General features: G+C 33.8%; 1 protein-coding gene across 4 annotated transcripts in view; it reads right to left on the reverse strand.

The window, feature by feature from the left end:
* LOC138165581 (roundabout homolog 1-like) overlaps positions 1 to 19340 on the reverse strand; it is a 957778-nt gene that overhangs the window by 772323 nt on the left and 166115 nt on the right. For 2 of the 4 annotated variants that reach the window (XM_069093911.1, XM_069093912.1), the window contains exon 2: positions 2493 to 2564. The exons of the other annotated variants lie outside the window; for them this stretch is intronic. The gene's annotated coding sequence lies outside the window, so the exon portion shown is untranslated. The remainder of the gene's footprint in view (positions 1 to 2492; positions 2565 to 19340) is intronic. 4 annotated transcript variants of the gene reach the window in all.

Below are 19340 nucleotides of genomic sequence, written 5' to 3' on the forward strand. Positions count from 1 at the left end.
TAAATGATATAAATGTATATCACCTAGCCTGTTTGTCTCCTTTAACCAAACTTTTAGGTTAACAATAACTTGAGTTGAGGATGAGAAGTCATCAAATTGACAAAATTTTATGGCTAAATGTCTAGAAGGAAGAGAGGGAGAGGAGACTTAATTTTCTGGTAACAATGAAATATTGTACTATATATTTAAATACCATACCTTAAACTGTCTATGTATTATATATTTAAACCAGGCCTCTTCTGTCCCTCCCTGGCATGCTATTTCTTTTTGCTACATGATATCCCAAATTGAAATTCTCTTGCCTTGATTAAAGACCATTGCTGTTGCTACTTTGGTTGATAGATGCACACATTTTTTATAGCTAAGTGTAATAAAACTTTTGTTTGTTTGTTTGATTTTTGGAGGGCAATTGGGGTTAAGTGACTTGCCCAAGGTCACATGGCTAGTTTTTGTGTTAAGTGTCTGAGGCCGAATTTGAACTCAGGTCCTTCTGACTTCAGGGCCAGTGATCCATTCACTGCGACACCTAGCTGCCCCTGTAATAAAACTTTTAATTCTAGTTAATATCTAAAAAGTTTGAATTTTTGGAATAATTTTTTTAAAAGGCAGGTTTTTTTTTTAAATAAATGCAATAGCAAAAGCAAATGTTTAAGAAAGAAATGCCAAGTAAAGATCTTGCCAGATCTATTTAGATGACTGGATAAGGCCAGATGAAATTAGCACATTGTTTGCATATAAATAGAGGGTGATTAAGGCACCATTTAAGTGCTAAACTGCTTTATAATAATTTGTTCTCTTAAGTAGGTTAGACATATCCTCTAGTCATTTATTCAACTCATCTACTTAGCTAACCTTTTCCTTCTAGATTAAGGCTAAAATAAACTTTAGTTTAGCCTTTTATTGTTTAATTTGCATGATCATAAATCCTGAAGAAAAAGAATTTTTTCAATTAGTAGTGTAGAATTAATGTGAATTCCTGAAAATTCAGAGATTTTAGAAACATTTTTATAAAAGGATTACAGAAAAATATTGTGGAAAGGAAATTTTGTTTTATTTGCTATGACAATAATTTAGAAAGCTTAAGAGGAAGACATCAGTATAAGTGTAATGGCAAGCAATTGTTTCAGCTATTTAATTATTTAGTACCTTGTTTCAGTTCAAGTTTCTTTTGAGTCTTGCCCATGATTATGTCAACTCTGTTAAGAAACAGAACTTGTGAAACCCACAGTGGGAAGGACTTGCCAAAGACAGTAACAAGGACATAACAGGTGTGTGGAACAGGGAGGAGCTAATGACCAGATAAAAGCTGCACACAAGCTGGGAGAGAGCAGAACTGAGAAGGGAACAGTTGTGGTATCAGAGTTGAGAAGGAAAAAAACTTGTGGTATCCCTGAACTCTGTTTTTCTGTTCTGTCTGTGTTGATTTGTATTTTTAATACTTTGTAGAGAAGCCCTGAGACCTTACTGGAAGCCCCGAAAGAAGATTTCTTGTTTTCTATTTACAGAAGTTCTGGAGGAGGGTTTCAGAGGACCTAGGACTATACTGACTGTTTGTGTTAAGTTCTCAGACTTTGCTTGTGGGTCTGTGTTGATTTCACAGACTGAAAATGAATTGATAATGGTGCCAGCAATGTATATGAATGTTGTTTTGGCTCTGTTAAGTTTTATCTTCCCAGAAAAAGAAACTGTGAAGGACTTGAGGTGGACTGGACAATGTGAGCTTCAGTGTGGAATGGGAATTGGATCAGGAACTGAGACCTGCCTACCTTTGAATCCAGGTGACAGTTGGGTAGATTCAGGCAGGAGCTGAACCCATGGAAGAGGAACCATAGAATTTGGGAGCCAGCCTTGAGTCAAGATTAAAAGACCTTTCCATGAGTACTTAGTGCTGACTGACAAGATTATAATTTACTGTGGCCTAGGAGTGGGAGATCTTTGTACTCTGTACCTTGTACCTCTTAAGGATGATTGAATTAAGGATAATAGGAAACAGATCTCCAGTCAAGAAGAAAGATGACTTTTTGACTGAGAGATTAAGACAATGTGACCTAGGGGTGGAGAACTTTGACCTTTGTACTTTGTGTCCTGCTCCTTAAGGATGATTGAGTTAAGGACTCACTGAATGATATTTTGTTTAATACTATGTGGCCACTTTAGTGATAAGTTGTTATGTTATCCCATTGGGAATGCAGTACTTTGGTTTCTGTGAATGTTTTGCTTTAGTTTACTGAGAGTTCTCTATACTATGTGGTCAGAACTTTAAAGTTGTTCACAGCAGCGATCCTTTGGAAAGCTGCTTGTGCTTGGCTTTAGTGGTGGTGAGCTAAATCGGGACACTTGAAATTATAGAATTTAAATACCACTGTGTTTTCCTCTGCCTAATTAAAAAAAAGTATTATTCATGGCTTTCTCTGCCCCCCTCACCCCAATAATTGCCCCCAAAATCTCTCCTCCTTTCAATCTAAAACCAGCAACCATTAAATAAAACATACCTACACATCTGTAGGCCTAAGTAACCAGCAGTATCTGAAGCACCATATGACAGTCTCCACTACCTCTCCTCCCTAGTAAAAGAAAAAAAAAGAAAAGGGAGGTATATTTCATTACATCCTCCTGCACAAGATTAACTGACATCCAAGTTCACTTGTCCATTTATAGTATTTTTGTTTACTTTGTTATAGGCTTTGAGTCACAGTAGAATGTAAGTTCCTTGAGAGTAAGGACTGTTTTGGTTTTGCCTTTGCAGTATCAGCACCTACCACAGTTATTGGCACATGAATTTCACCTGCTTGTTTCTTGACTGAAAGAAGGCTTGAGTGCTTGAATTCTTTCCAGGCAGACTCACTCTGTGCCCTTACATTTTGGGGCTCCCAGTACCCCAAACCACATAACTTGGTAAATACTTATTGTATTAAATTGTATTTTTTTCCTCTTGGTTCTACTTTCTTTGTATCAACACATATGTCCTATGATATGGTAATTTTATAGTTCAATTAAGATTCCATTAACATACCACAGCTTGTTCAGCTGTTCTCCAATGGATTGTCTCTCACTTTGTTTCTAGATTTTCTTCTCATCACTCTATTCCCCTATCACCACAAAAAACAAAAACAAAACCAGTGCTGTGGTGAAAATTTGGTATGTGAGACTTTTCTGCTTTGATGTCCTTTAGATACATGTTCATTAGTAGGAAGACTGGGTTAGGGATGATAAACATTTTGGCAACTTTTATCATATAATTCTTGAATGCTTTCCTGAATGATTGAACAGGCTGAAACAATAGACCACATCTAAAAAGCTAAAATTTAAAAGGAATAAATGTAAAGCATTACACAAGTGTCCAAAAATTAACCAGTACAAGAAACAGAGAGGAGAGTTTATATTATAGTTTATATGAAGAATTTTGAGGATTTTTAGTACACTACAAGCTCAATATAAGTCCCCAGTAAGATGTGGTAATCCGACATGCAAAATACACTAAAGGAATTGAGATATTTATTTATAAAACAAAATAACTTGGGAGGGGTGAAACAGAAACTGATATTTTTTTTAAGGCTATCAAAAAAGAAAAAAAGGGATCTGATACTTTGTACTTTACTCTGAGGTAGCTAGGTGATACAGTGGATAGGGTACCTGTCCTGGAGTCAGGAAGATCTAAGTTCAAATTCTAACTCAAGACACTTAGCTGTGTGACCCTGTGCAAGACACTTAACTCTTATTTGCCTCAGTTCCTCATTAGTAAAATGAGGGACACAATGGAGAAGAAAATGACAAACCACTCTCTTATCTTTGCCAAGAAAACCCATAGAAAAAGTCATGGGGTCACAAAGAGTTGGACACAACTGCACAAAAACATATAAATATCTTTTGCTTAAAACTTTTCACTTTGGTGAAAATTATGTGGCCACTTTAGTGATAAGTTGTTATGTTACAACATTGTGAAGTTGTACTTTGATACATCATTGGAACCCAGAGAGAGACAGAGTTTTACTCAATATGAAGAAACAAATCACAATAATTAAAGTTATCTAAAAGTGAAAAGCTTACTTCAGGAGACTCACTTTTCTGAGGGGAGATCTTCAAAACTGAATAGCCACTCAATAAAAAGGTAGTCAAAGTTATTCACTTTTGGAATGGCCTGAATGATCTATGGCATTCCTTCTAACTCTGAGATCCTATGCAATGATGTTATTATTATATATTATATCATTATTATGAAACTAAATTGAATGCTTATTTATTTTGCTCTTTCATGGATGTATGCATTCATCAGTTCATTTGACCTTACAGTAATGGAATGGGATGGATTGAAATGTTATTGTTATTATTGTTGATGATGATGATCCTTCATTTTTGAAGAGGACCTATGCCATTACCAGATGATGTGTTGACTCATGCATGTATTGGATTTAGGGTTGCACAAAGTTATCAGACTCACTCTCTTTTCCAGAATCATCAAAGCCTAGTGGCAAGACAAAAGTCAATATGACTGGATGCAGTGGAAGACCTTGGCATCTTGTCTCATGAGACTCTAAGCCCTCCACGATGCCTACTTCATCTACCCTCATAGACATTATAGAACAAATTGTTCCCATTGTCCCATTCCACAAGCAAAAGTCTTCACATACATGGGGTAGACATCCCCCTAATTCACTCATAGCTTTGAGGTCTGTTGGCTACCCTCAACCTTGTTTAGCCTGTCTGTTGACATAGTTTGCTAGGGTTGGACTGCTGCACATGCTACAGCTTCTTGGAGCCACAAGTAAGAGTTGGGTGAATCAGGTGGACACCAAAAATGGACAAGCAGCCCTGAAAAGGACTCAGCAAGCTCTCATACAAGAGGTGCTGGTCCTCCTGAATACCTCAAACAGAAATAAACGTGAGCCCAATACCAATAAGAGTGCATGGATATAGTGATCTGTAAGGTCTCTTTCATTTCTAAATCTTATGAATCCTATGAAACACTAGGAGTTATATGTTTATTATTATTTATTAGCAGGATGACCAATAAATATATTCTTCTTTTCCTATTGTTCCTCCATGATCACACAAAAAAAGAAAGCCTCTAGCTTTGATCACTGCAAACACAGAATTCAAAATGGTAGGATTAGTCTGAATGATGTGTTGGAAAGGGCATAGATTTGGAATAAACCTGGCTTTGAATTCCAACTCTATGACTTACTGTGTCCCCTCAGGGTAGTCAATTTATTTTTTCTGAGACCCAGCTCATCTATAAAATAAGGGGGTTGGAACAGATGATCTTTCAGCCCTAAATCTAGATTTTATTCTTCCAAGAAGGACAGTTGAATGACAGCTGAATAGATACATTCATTTATGATGTACATACTGAAGATAGATCTTTTATTATTTTAACACAAAACTAAAAAAAAAGGATTAATCACCCACTTCCAGCAGGATGTAGCAGCTATTATATGTTACGGAGGCCTGCCTTAATAACTAAATTTCTTATTGCTAAAATGACAGAAGTCATATAAGCTTTTCATGACTCAAATACAAAATCAATGTTACAGTATGATAGTTGTCAGCCACTGGCTAGACTATATAATCAAAATGATGGAGTAGTAGTTGTGTTTAAAAAATAAACATAATGTGTTATCTATCTGAAGAACATGATGAAGATAAACACTAGTTCCTCAAATGCAGCTATGATCATTAGAGAATCAATGGCAAATTAAACCACCCAAGTCCTTAGGGGGAAAAGAAGCATAGCAGTGTAATGTAGCAAATCAATTTTTCAAGCTAAACATAGTGCTATTCATTAGTATTATTCAGGTAGTAGAAAAGGTATAGAAAGATGACTCTCAAAGAAGGATTCCTGACTTGTTTTCCCTTTAATTATAGGGTTGCTTTGTCCACAACTTTTGTCAGATTTGCGACAAGGGAAATCATAGCATAATATATAGAAATGAAGTAATTATTTAATATAATGGAAATAAAGCATTTCTTGTCCAAAACTAGATTTTTTGGGAGAGAGGGAATATATAGGTAAAATAAACACCATTTAAATCAGATTGCACACTCTCCCCACTCCCATGATGAATTGCAAGTGCAAAAAGATGTTCACTGCAAAAGTAGACCAATGTCATATGTACTCTAAGACATAATGAAACCAATTTTCAAAATGTAATATGAAAGCAAGTTGAGCCAAATGGATCTTACACTCACTTGACCTTCAATCATTTTGCTCATTTCATCATTCTGATGAAAATTAGCAGGACACACTATGTCTTGTAATCTCACCTTAAAATGAGTCCACTAGAAGACATATTTTACCTGAACAGCATCATTTTTCAAGTTATCTATACCTGAAAAAATCCTTAATACACTGCCTGCTTTAAAAAATAAGCCTTGCCTTGGATAAGAAGTTTTCAACATTCATTTCCACAAGATTTTGAGTTCCAAATTTTCTCCCCATCTCTCCCCGACCCCGTACCCCCAAAAGGCAAGCATACTGATTGCTCCTTCCCCGAGTCTGCCCGCTTATATATAGCCCCCTATCACTCCTCTTACTCCCTTCCCCCTTACTTTCTTGAAGGGTAAAATGGATTTCTATACCCCATTGCCTGTATGTCTTATTTCCCAGTTGCATGTAAAAACAATTTTTTAGCATTTTTAAAAAACTTTGAATTCCAGATTCTCTCCCTTCTTCCCTCCTTACCTACCCACACTGGGAAGATAAGCAATTCAATATAGATTATACATGGGTAGTTATGTAAAACATTTCCATAGTAGTCATTTGGTGAAAGACTGACTATATTTCCCTCCATCCTATACCCCCCTTCCCTATTTATTCTATTTTCTCCATTGGCCCTGTCCTTTTTCAAAAGGGTTTTCTTCTGACTGTTCCCTCCCCCAATTATCACCCCCTACTACCATCCCTCCCTCTCATCCCCTTTGCCCCCACTTTCCTGAAGGGTAAGACACCCAACTGAGTGTGTATGTTATTCCCTCCTTAAGCCAAGTCCAATGAGAGTAAGGTTGAATGAGTCAATATTTTTAAAATGCTTAGCATGGCATCCATCACATAGTAAGCCCTATATAAATGTTAGCTATTATCATCATAATTATTATTGTTATTATTATTGCCATTATTATTATTTTCACTTGGGCAACCAAGGCATCAATTTAATCTATTTACAAGTTAGAGCTGCAACAAACAGATGACAAGTTTTACAAATCTTACTTAAGTCTATACAACTGCTTCACTAGTATTCAAATGCATATTTAAAGAACCATTGCTACTTTTATATTTTTGGCATGGTTTTAATAACAGAAAAGAGAAATAGAAAAAAATGTTTAAGCATTTTCCTGATACTGACAGTGTGCTTATATGCTTCATTTCAGAAAAAAAAAAATATGAGGTTCCGAATGCTACTCACAGTGCTTGTTTGCCTATGGACATTATAATGAATTGCTCAGGGATGAGATTGAAAGAGAGAAATTATGGTGGTTAGTGATTACCAGAGCTTATCAAAAAGCTATATTTTCATGTCTATGCATTTATCCAGATCTACAAAGAGATTTTACTGTGATATAGTGTAAAAAGCACTCATTCTTAAGTCAGAGGACCTAGCTACAATTCCTCTCTCTAATGTATGCCCTGAGCAAGTCATTTAACCTCAAAGGACTCTAAGAAGTCCTCAATAGGAATAGGACATTGGACCAGATGGCTTTTGAGGCCTAGTATCTCTTGATGAATCACCCAATGGCAATTTTCTTTCATATGAAACAATTTAACTGCATAAATTCAGGGAATCATTTAATATGAAAGAAAAAGGCACTTATGTAGTAGTTGTCTGCTTACTCATTAATGTCTTCTACTAGAATATAAACTCCTTAAGACCAGGTTCTGGGATTTATCTGAAATTTTTCCTGTTCAAGTATGTACCATAGATGCTCAATGATGATTTGATTGATTTTATTTAAAGAAATATTTTTAAAAATCACAATTCAAAATTTTATAGGTGGAGGTTCTTAACATTTTGTGTATCATAACTCTTTTGACTATTTGGTGAAACTTGTGAACCCCTTCTCAGAATAATATTTCAATGTATAAAATAAAATATGTATGACTACAAAGGAGACCAATTATATTGAAATAGAACTTTCAGTAATTTTTAAGAAAAGGATATGGACTCTAGTTTAAGACCCTCTGACATAAGGAAATGTATAAAAATATGAGATGAACTCAAACCAACTGCAAGTTGATTCACAGTCTCAATTTAAATGACTATGATACTTAAATTTAGACAAATTGTACTGGATTTCTTTGGAATCTATGTTATATACTTATTAAAATATTCCCTACTTGCTAGTTTTTCATATATAAGGCACAATGACAATTTAAATACTGCATGTATGCAATATATAGACCACTGAGGTGATATTTGAAAATTCCATAAAAAAGGAGAAAAAAATTCTGGAAATGTCCTCATGTAGAGCATACCATGATATTTCTTACATCCTTGGCAAATACCTTTGACTGCCTTGATTAAACTATGAAAAGAGTAAAAAGTAAAACCAAAAACCAGACTATTCTTAGATTGTTAGAAAAACTATGAATGATGGCATATTCAGAACCATAATAATGAAATAAGGAAAGGTAGATATAAATCAATTTTAATAAAAAGAAATGTGTAGACAAAGGTTTATTGTAAAAAGATTAACATACTAAAGGCCATGCATGAAAGGTAATATTTAAAAGAGAAAAAAAAACCACTATGACTGTATTTTGGCTCTTCTGTTGAACACTTTCTGGAAAAGACAAGGGTTTTTCAAAGGCACTTAGCTTTAAAACATTCACAGTTCCTTTCAATGCCCTCAGCAGGACCAGAAAAAGAGGGATTCAATTTTCAAAGATAATTGTGTCAGATAAACTGTCTCATCCCTTTTCAGTCACAATCTGATAAATATCTAATTACTAGCCAAGAGATTTTAGACCCACACAGCTGGGCCTGAGAGAACGCCACAGGGAATGGCTTGGTCCTTCAAAAGTATTAAGAAGAAAAACCACTTGGATTGCAAATTGTTTTCACTTTTTTAGTATAGTAAAATGTGCAATACATGTTTGTAGGCAGGAAATTAATAGGGGGAGGGGGGAAACATGGAACAAACCAAACCACAGTTGAGATTTCAAAGTAAAAACATTTTACTCATTTTGTTTCAATTGCAAGTTGTATGCAATCTATTTTGTTGAAGTATGCTCATATTACCATAATAAATACACTTTTGTGGAAGGAGAAGGAAACAAGTATTTATTAAGTATCTATTTTTCCAGACACTGTGTTAAGCACTTTATAAATTTTATCTCACTTGGTCCTCAGAAGAACTCGATGATGAAGGTGCTTATATTATCCCTATATTGCAGTTGAGGAGACTGAAGCAGACAGAATTTAAGTGACTTGCCCAAGATAACACTGCTTATAATGTCTGAGGCCATATTTGAACTAATGTCTTCCTGACTCCAGTGCTTTTTTACTGTGTACCCTAGCTTTCTACTTTTACTTCAGAAAGATTTAACTGAACAAAGTCTCAGAAGATTTTGAGGAAATCAAAGCTTTGCTTTACTTACACATGACTTTTGGAAAGAAATTATTTTATTAATTAAAAATAGAATATTTGTAAATATATTTAAACTTATGTAAGTCTTCCTCTAAATTCTTATTCTTATATTTTATTGTTTCATATTTGTCCTTAGGCTATTACAGGATTAAAGGTTATGTCTGAGTAGCAAAGTGTCTACCAGGTTCCTAATACTTGGTTCATGATTCTATGCTTGTAATCAGAAGACTAGCCTGAAGTCAAAGGACCTTATGACTCCCGAGTTGAACACTATGTAATTAATTTTTCAGCCACAAAAATTTCAAAAATAATCTCTAACATTTCTGGGGTTTGCAATCTGGTTTGGTGAAGGGAATTCCAACATTGACACAGCCAATCCTTAATGCAGTAGAGACTTTAAAATCAGTATAATGGAGATGCCATGTGTGTATATATGCATATATATTATATATGTGTGCATATATGCATGCACGCATGCATACATACATACATACCAAAATGAATGAATATAATTCATGACAATGTAATGTACGACATTCTTGCACCCCTTCCCTAGGTCCCTAGCTCCCAAGTCTATGATGAATTAGATGGTGTAGTGGCTGCCACAGACTGATAAATGGCACAAGACAGAAAGGTCCCAAACCAAAAATGCCATAAGGCTAAAAACTTGACTAAATGGAAAAACAAAAGAAAAAATAAATCCTACAAAATAATGAAGCAATACTACTATTTAAGGGATACCAGAAGTAAATAAATCTAGGAGAATAACTCTGCAAGTAAAATTACAACTCAGAAAAAGCAAGTTTGAGTACAAGGCCTCCAAGAATGGGTAAAAGAAATGAAGCAAAATATGAAAACTGAAACAAATGCCTGAGAATGAAAAGAAAAATGTAAGGGAAATAAAAGACCTAAAAAAATGAGAACATGTAAGGTATTTACCAACAAAAGTAATTTGCCCAATGTAGCTTAGGGTATTTTTTCCTTAAACAGAATAACATTTTTTTTCCTGAGATTTAATTGCATTGGGAACTAAAGCTCTAAAAATATTTTCCTAGTGGGTATTGCTGGCATTATATAGAAAGGATAATAATTTTAAAGTTTACTTTAAAGTTTATTGGTTATTAAGTGATTCGGTTATTTTGTTGTCAATGACCTTTTTAGCGGTCACTCGCAGTAGGGACACAGACATGGTAGGAAGTTGAGAAGTTGAGAGAGAAGATGATACAAGGGAGGGAAGAAAAGAATTAGAAACTGAGCCGGTGGATATCATTTGGGAAATGATTAAGTAAATTGTGGTGCATGAATAATAGAGTATGAGGGCATCACAAGAAGTTTTGAAAAAATCATACCAAAGAATCCTGGGAAGCAGGAATAGATGCAATTTATGAAAAAGAAGCTTTATTTCCTGTCCCTCCATCTTCTGTGACCTCTACCAATCATTCCCATTCCTTTTCCTTCTGATGTTTTCCACCCCCACTGTCTTTTCTCCTAACTGTGGTTGGTTTTTGATCTACTGTGGATTCAGAATATTAAAGGCAATCTGGAAGTTATCAAAGATTGTATAGAGTCTAAAAAAAAGAAGAAAAATCAAAAGATTGATGATGCAGTAGATTAAGTAAAATGTTGAAAAATTAAGGGAGGAGTAAAATAAATTTTCTTCCCACTAAAATAAAAAGAAAGATCTTTAAACAAAAGTAACTATTACATTAGAATGGCACCTATTACTAAAATTATTTTAAAATAATTTTTAAAATTTAAATTTTTTATTCTTTAAAATAATTTTTTGCTTTTTGACAAATATAAGTAGTTGAGATAAAATCACTCTTGTGATAGGTGCAAGGGTTAAACATGTGTACAAAAAATAGATGAAAGATCATTTGAGGAGAGAGAAAGATCACTAACCTCTAAGAGATTAAAAATAAGACTGCTGATATGAGATGAAACCTCTTCTGCACTTTGAAAGGTGCAAATTGTTCTTAGAAGTGCAGGGGAGGAGGGAATGCATTCCAAGTATGAGCAATAGCTAATAAAAAGCACAGAGGTGGGGGATGGAATACCAAGTTTGAAGAACTGCAAGTAGACTTGTTTAACTAAATTCTGAAATTTGTGGTGGGGAAAATGGGATATATTTAGGAAAATATCCTAGAGCCAGAACTCTGAAAGTTTTTATATGCCAGGTTCAGGAGTTCATAAATTTTCCCAGGGACAATAGGGAGCAACTGAAAATTCTTGAGCAGGAGTATAATTTATTCATTCCTATAATTTGGCAAGATTGTGTGTGTGTGTGTGTGTGTGTGTGTGTGTGAAGGATGAATTTAAGAAAGGAATGTATCAAAGCAGGAAAACAAATTATAAGAATACTCTAAGAACCTAGAAGAGAGGCTATTAATGCGAATGAGAGAAGAGAACATAGGTGAATTGTGCTATGGAGGTAGAACTGACAATACTTGATGAATGATTCGATATGAGGAATGAGGGAGAGAGGAAAATCAAGATGATTATAAGAGTGAGAACCTGGATGGCTGAAAGGAGGGTAATAATTTCAATGGAAATATGAAGTTTAGGGGTTCAGAGGTTTGGTAGAGGAAGATAAAGAATTTCTTTTTTAATATGCTGAAATTCAAATACCAAGTCACCCAGAAGAAAATGTTCAGGAGGCAGTTGGCAAATCATGATGGGAGCTCAGGAGAAGGATTAAAACTGGATATATTGAGTGGGGGGTCATCTATATAGAGGTGGTAATTAAATTCATGGAAGCTGATGAAATCACTGAGTGAAGATGATTGGGAAAGATGAGAGCATAAAACAGATCCTTGAAATTACAGACTTGGCTCCTATAGGATATATATGTATATATGTATGTATATGTGGTATATCTATATCTATCTGTCTATCTATCTATGATGGGACAAACATACTTAAGAGAAAAAAAAGAATAAACAGTAGAGAAGTGCATAAATGCTAAGGAAAAATAGAACATCCAAGTGGAGAGTTGTTGAGTTTGAGTTTCTAAGTTTCAGAGAAGGATGAGGCAAAGAAGCTATAGAAAGAAAGCCTTTGATTGATTGTATTTTTAAAATTGGATGTTTAATTGCTATATATTGTTTCTTATACATCAACCACTTCCCAATAAACATATTTCCTATTTTATTCTTCCTTACAAAAACAAATCAAGGAAAAACCAAAATAAGCAGAATCGTTAAATGAGCTAGCCTTGGTTGTCAGAATAGATGATAATCTATACTCTCACTTCACTACTTCTCAAAAGATATGAAGGAAGTATATTCTGCCATCATTTATCAGGTACTAACATTTGTCAATGTATTTGATCTGAATTATTCTTTTAGTTTTCTCTTCATTGAGGTTATTATATTAATTATATTATATAATATTATATTAATCACGTTTTTCTCTTTGTTCTGTTTCCTTTGCTCTAAATCACATCATACAAGTCTTCCCATGTTTGTCTGAATTTCACAGTTATTTTTCTTTATGATATTAAAAACAATCTATTACATCTATATCCTATGCTTTATTCTGCCTTTCCCCGATCTATGTACACATACTTTGTTTAAACTTTTTGTTATTTTCAAAGTTACTGTTATGAGTATTTTGATATGTATGGAACCTTTCTTTCTGTCACTGATCTTCTTGGAATATATGTTCAATATGAGGATTTAAATGTCAAAGGGCATGAACAGTTTAGTAAATTTTCTTGCATAATTCCAAATTTTTTCCCAGAGTAATTAGGATCAGCTTGTTGTGTCATGGGCATTGGCTTTGGACTCAAAAAAAAAATTCAGTTCTAATGCTTATAATTCATGTGATCTTGGGTTTAACTTCCTTGAGCCTCAGTTTCTTGATCTATAAAATGAGTATGTTGCATTATATAGCCTCTGAAGACTTATAGTCATTTGACTCTATGAATCCCAATGATTCCAACAAACTATTAATATGCATGTCTTCATATATTTCCATAATGCATTATCTTTGTCATCCTATGAACTTATACACACATATGTATACATATATTTACTAATTTCTTCCATATTTCAGACTACATCTAGCCATGCTAGATGCTGCTCTTTCCATAATCAATAACTTGTCTTCTTGTTTTGCCTAATTTTGTTTGCCCCAAAACCTTTTAATTTTTTTCATAATTTATTATCAAAGTAGTCAGTTTTGTCTTTTTCAATCTCCTCAATATGTTTTATATATTCTTCTCCTAATCTTAGTTGTGGAAGACAAACTTTTCCACTCTCCTTTATTTTTTTTACAATTAAAGAAATCTTTTATGTTTTAATAGCATTCATCCTTTAACTTTTGGGTCTCACTTTTTTAACTGGTCCAAACACTTTTTTTATTGTTTTTTTCAGGCATTTTTCAGTCCCATACAAATCTTTGTGACCTGATTTGGGGTTTTCTTGACAAAGATACTGGAACAACTTGCTATTTCTCTATCCAGCTCATTTTACAGATGAGGAAACATAGGCAAAAAAGTTAAGTGACTTGCTCAGGGTCACACAACTAATAAGTGTCTGAGGCCAGATTTGAATTCAGGAAGATGATTCTTTCTGATTCCAGGCCTGACACTCAACCGCTCATTAATTTTAATTTTCTTTTGTTCTCCACATTCCAGAAATATTTTGAAATTTTAATATGTAATGAAGGATAAATAAGTAAACATTAATCCAAATGAAACAAATGTCTCATTTTTCAAATTCAGCTACATATATTTTTCTGATTGTGACAAATAAAAGGGAATTAATAGATGTGCATATAGAAACTTTGGCACTAAAAGTCAACATATTACACACATTAAGATCTTTTTTTCCCCTACCACGGGAGGTATATGACCTGAAAACCCTGTATTGGTTCAGTTTTTTGAGTCTAACCCAGATCAGTATATTTATTTTTTTTCTCTTCTGTTTATATCAACTTTCAAATCGATCATCACTTGAATTCTACATCCTTAAATGCATACCACTTTAGTCTGAAAGCCCATCCTATCTCATCTTATGCACATATTACCTCCAAAGTTCTATAGTTTTTACTTGATGGTGTTCTTCCTTCCCCTACCCAAAATCTTTTGCAGAAACAAACAAAAACATCTTCTTAAAATGTGATTAAAATTACGCCACTCCTCAAAACTGAACTTATTTTTCTCTTCTCATTTCTTGCACGTGGTTTGATTTCCTCATGCCCTTTATCTATCATCAATTCAACCAAATACACTGAATTATTCTCCTTTCTCCTACTCCCTTCTTCTAGATATGTAGTTTTCCTTATTTTCCTTCTTCTATTTCATTTTCCAATTCTTACTTATCTTAATATTCATAATTACCATCTACTGCCTTCCTCTTTTATGCTATATTCACCAAAATTTCTGCTCCCTTCCCTATCATAACTCCTCATCTAAGTGCTAGCTAGTTGGTGGTTTTGACCTTTATGGTGTCCATTCGGAAAATTTTTTGTCATTCAGGGTCACTATTCATCGAGCAAAGAAATATACAACCTTTCTACATATTTCCCAGACCAAAAAAAAAAAAATAGAGGAATATGATTCTTAGCTTCCTTAACTCTAACATGAAGGATTTGGATTGGATGATTTATAAAAGTCTTTCCAGCATGTTAATTTTGTGGTTTCATGATTTTATATCATGATATTATCATAAAGTAGAATGGACCATGTTAAGTTTTCCAAATTATTTGTATCATATAAATTTATATGTACTTTTATTTTTCTTCTATCTCTACATGAAGAAAAAACATTAGGACTATTTAACTGCTTACTTCAGAATGTAAACTAAGATTTCTACCTAATATGAAAAGCAATGAGCATGGTCTTCTCCCAACTACTACTACCCTCTTTCCATGACTACATGGTATTTAATTGCCTTGCATATTTTTTAATTGTTTAGAAAATACTTACATATGTATATGTTTTGTTCCCTCAATATTATACATTGAGAATAGAAATTGTTTCATTTTTTGTATCTCTTTCCCTAGAACTCAATATGTTGCCTGGAACAAAATAAGTTCTTAATAAATGCTTACTGATTAATTAACTATTTGATAAAAGCTGAGGATTAGAATTAGAAAGTCATGGAATAATATATGATGGAATGGGGAAGAAGAAACTAGAGTACAGAGTACCTCAGAAACTAGTTTGAAGAAATTGAACTTTATTCTTAGGGCACAAGGTAGTCAATGATGATTTTTGATCATGGCAACAATATAATGAAAATGATGTTTTAAGAAATTAATCTGGTAATGGTGTGCAGGATAAGTTAAATTATGAAACTGTAAAACAGACTGAAATTTGAAGAGGCTAGAGTAAGGCAGAACAGTTAGGAGATTAACAAACTGATTTAAATATGAAATAATGAGTGGGTAGACTAGTATGGTGTTAGTACAAACAAAAAAATTAACAAAAGTTATTAGCATAAGAAATTAAAACAAGAAATATTTCAAAGGAAGACAATACAGTGTAAACACAGCTTTGTATTTTTTGCTGCTTAACAAGAAGAAAAGAAAACCCTATAATTGGTATAACTATACTGAATTTTTCATTGTGAGGAAAAGAAATGTGATGGTAATGATAAGAAAGATTTAGCAATTTCTCATTACCCCAAATCAGCAATGGAATTCAAGAAATAAACCATTTCTTTACTGTCTGCCACATCCAGTTAGACTCTCCACAAAGTTAAACTTCTTGGACATGTTGTAGATGGCTTTTATTTTGGCTGTATTACTACCAATTTGACTTTTAATTTCTCAAGATCTTAATCCTGCTCTCAAAAGCTCAGTTTTCATTCTGGAAAACCCTAATGATCATGTCTCCATTACTAGTTATTATTATTTTTGTTATGTTCATTATCATCAATATCTTTATCATCAACTTTTCTTTTATTACAGGAGAAATAATAGGGATCTCTTCCTCAGTATGTGCATATTGGATGATTCCTCCCTTAGCCCTGAATGTCATTTATTCAATTCCTTAACCCTTTCATACTTAACAAAGATGCTTAACAGTATCTTTTCTATTATTCTTATATGGGGAATAAGAATCTTCCCCATGAGGGCAGGGTTGTTCCACTGATGCATAACACCATATATCTTGTTTAGTCATTTGTTTCTTCAAGAAGCCATCCAGGACATTTGATATAAGCATAACTAACTACTCCAAAAAAATGAAAATTAGAAAAAAACAAGTAAAAGGAAAATCTCCCTCTAAAATAAAACAAAAATCCGGAGAGAAACTGACTGGGAGGTACATCACCTGGATACATGAAGAATAAGAAGCCAAAGGATTTTATCCTAAGCTAGCCAGGAATAGGAAGCACTCATTTGGGCAAGAAAGGTGAGTAAAATATTTCCTCAGATACCTAAAAAACTCCTAGAGTATAGAGTGGTGTTATGGTAAGAGGAGAAAATTTAAAATAGCTTTGAGGCATATGAACTTTTATCTAAGTCCTCTAACATGATTACATGAGGGATAGTGTATAATTTCAGTGGTTTGAGACAACAAAAACCTAACCAACTTTAATAGTCAAGACTGAATATGAATGGCAATAGATCTTTGAAGATTTTTCTGGAGTAGTGCTAAGGAAGTGAATAATAGAAATCATTAAAACCTGACTTTCTGCCTAAATGGTGTTTCATCTAGAGTTTGCTTCTATTGTTCAGTCATTTCAGTCTTATCTAACTCTTCATGACTCCATTTGGAGTTTTCTTAGCAAAGATACTGCAATGGTCTACCATTTTCTTCTCCAGCTCGTCTTACAGATGAGGAGACTGAGACAAATAGGGTTTAGTGATTTGCTAAGGTGAAAGTTTGATGGTATCATTGAGGCAGTTGTCACCTATCAAAGTTACCAGGTTTCACCTGGGATTTGAAAAATGAATGAGATAAGCAATAGTTTCTCAAAATGAGCTGTCTCTTTTATATCTTTTGGGGATGGTATGGGAAAAGTTGGAGAAGAGAGAACTTAGGCCAAATAAAAGAAAATCACATAGGTGATTTGGAGAGGTTTGACTTAATGAAGTAGGTCAAAGGTTGAATTTTGGAGCAGAAATATAATATGTTGGAGAAATTGAGGATAATTTTTAGTAGCAATTTAAAATATTTTATTTCACCCAATTAAAAACAAATTTTAACATTTGGGATTTTCTTAAGTTATGAGTTCCAAACACTATCCTCCCCTCCCCTCCCTGAGATGGTAAGCAATCAGATATAGATTATCTATGTGCAATTATTAAAACATTCCAATAGTAGTAATTTTGCACAGGAAGACTTGAATAAAAAAGAATGAAAGAAAGTGAAAATAGTATGCTTCAGCCTATATTCAGATAATATCAGTTATTTCTCTGGAAGCAGAGAGTATGTTTCATTATTAATTCTTTGGAATTGTCTTAGATCATTGTAATGCTGAAAACATTTAATCCATTCAAAATTCTTCACTGTACAACAGTATTGTTCATCATTGTGTACAATGTTGTCCTGGTGCTGCTCACTTTATTTTTCACCAGTTCACGTAAGTCTTTTCCAGGATCTTCTGAAATAATCACATTTGTCATTTCTTAATGCACAATGATATTCCATCACAATCATATGCCACAGCCTGTTTAGCCATTCCCCAATGAATGGATGTCCCTTCAATGTCCAATTCTCAGCCACCATAAAAATAACTGCTATTAATATGTTTGTACAAATAAGTCCTTCCCCACTCTTTTTATGTCTTTGGGATATAGACCTAGCAGTAGTATAAGTGAAGATAATTTGGAAGAAAACAATCAATTGTGTCAATTTGCTGGTTTAGACTCCACTTTGTAAACTGAAGCAGAAACAGGGCCAATAAGGGTTAACAATGTTATAAAAAGAAAAACAATGATTGTTGAGCAGACCCTAAAGTGACAGATTCAAGAATGATAAGAACAAGATATTTGGCAATAAGATATAGTTGGGGCAAATTAAAAAAAAGAAACAATTATAGTCATTCAAGTCCCTCTCACCCTAACAGATTTTGGCCCCAAAGGGGTGGCTGCTACTAATTTCAGTTATCTTAATGCTAGCTCATGAGCCCCCATTGCTATTTTCCTCTTAACAATCAATCAGTAGATTAGGTCATTAGACAAAGCATTTACTCAACTGTCAGTAAAAACAAAAAAAATGTAGTTTAACCAGGAGTTTGCTTTTCCAAAAATAGATAGGGAGAAAATGAGCTTAAAGTGCAGTAGTAGTGAAGTACATGCTTACAGAATACATTTGACCAAGCCAACTAACAGTTCCAGAATAGTGGGCCTTAATGTTTCATTCTCTAGGGGGTTCTTGTAATGTTTGTTGCAAAGTGTAGTATCAGTGACAGTTAAATTGCTTTCTTACTCAGCTATATTGGCTCATCACCGGGCTTGCCTATTGTTGTATGGTAGTGGATAGACCGTATTATCTTGCCTCCCCAATGACATCAAGCAGACTATTGCCATAGGACAGTTTTTGCCAGTGATTCCTAATGCTATATTAAACTTAAGACACTTCCATCTTCCAAATGCAAATTCAGTCAAAAATAATTCAAGGGAATTACTACAGTTTCATCTTATTTGAAGGCCCTTTCTTTTAAATATATTTTCCATCCATTTTTTTCTTTATAAGCTCTTAACTGTCCAAATTGATAGCAATTTCCCCTTTTGTAATGTACAAAAATTTCTATATGAATCTTGCTCTTTGAGGAAGAAGTCTAGATTATCTGTGCTAAAAT

The sequence above is a fragment of the Petaurus breviceps genome, unplaced genomic scaffold, assembly GCF_028583685.1.
Source record: "Petaurus breviceps papuanus isolate PSGF00001 unplaced genomic scaffold, PetGlider_PUasm1.0 213, whole genome shotgun sequence".
Taxonomy (NCBI): Eukaryota; Metazoa; Chordata; class Mammalia; order Diprotodontia; family Petauridae; genus Petaurus; species Petaurus breviceps.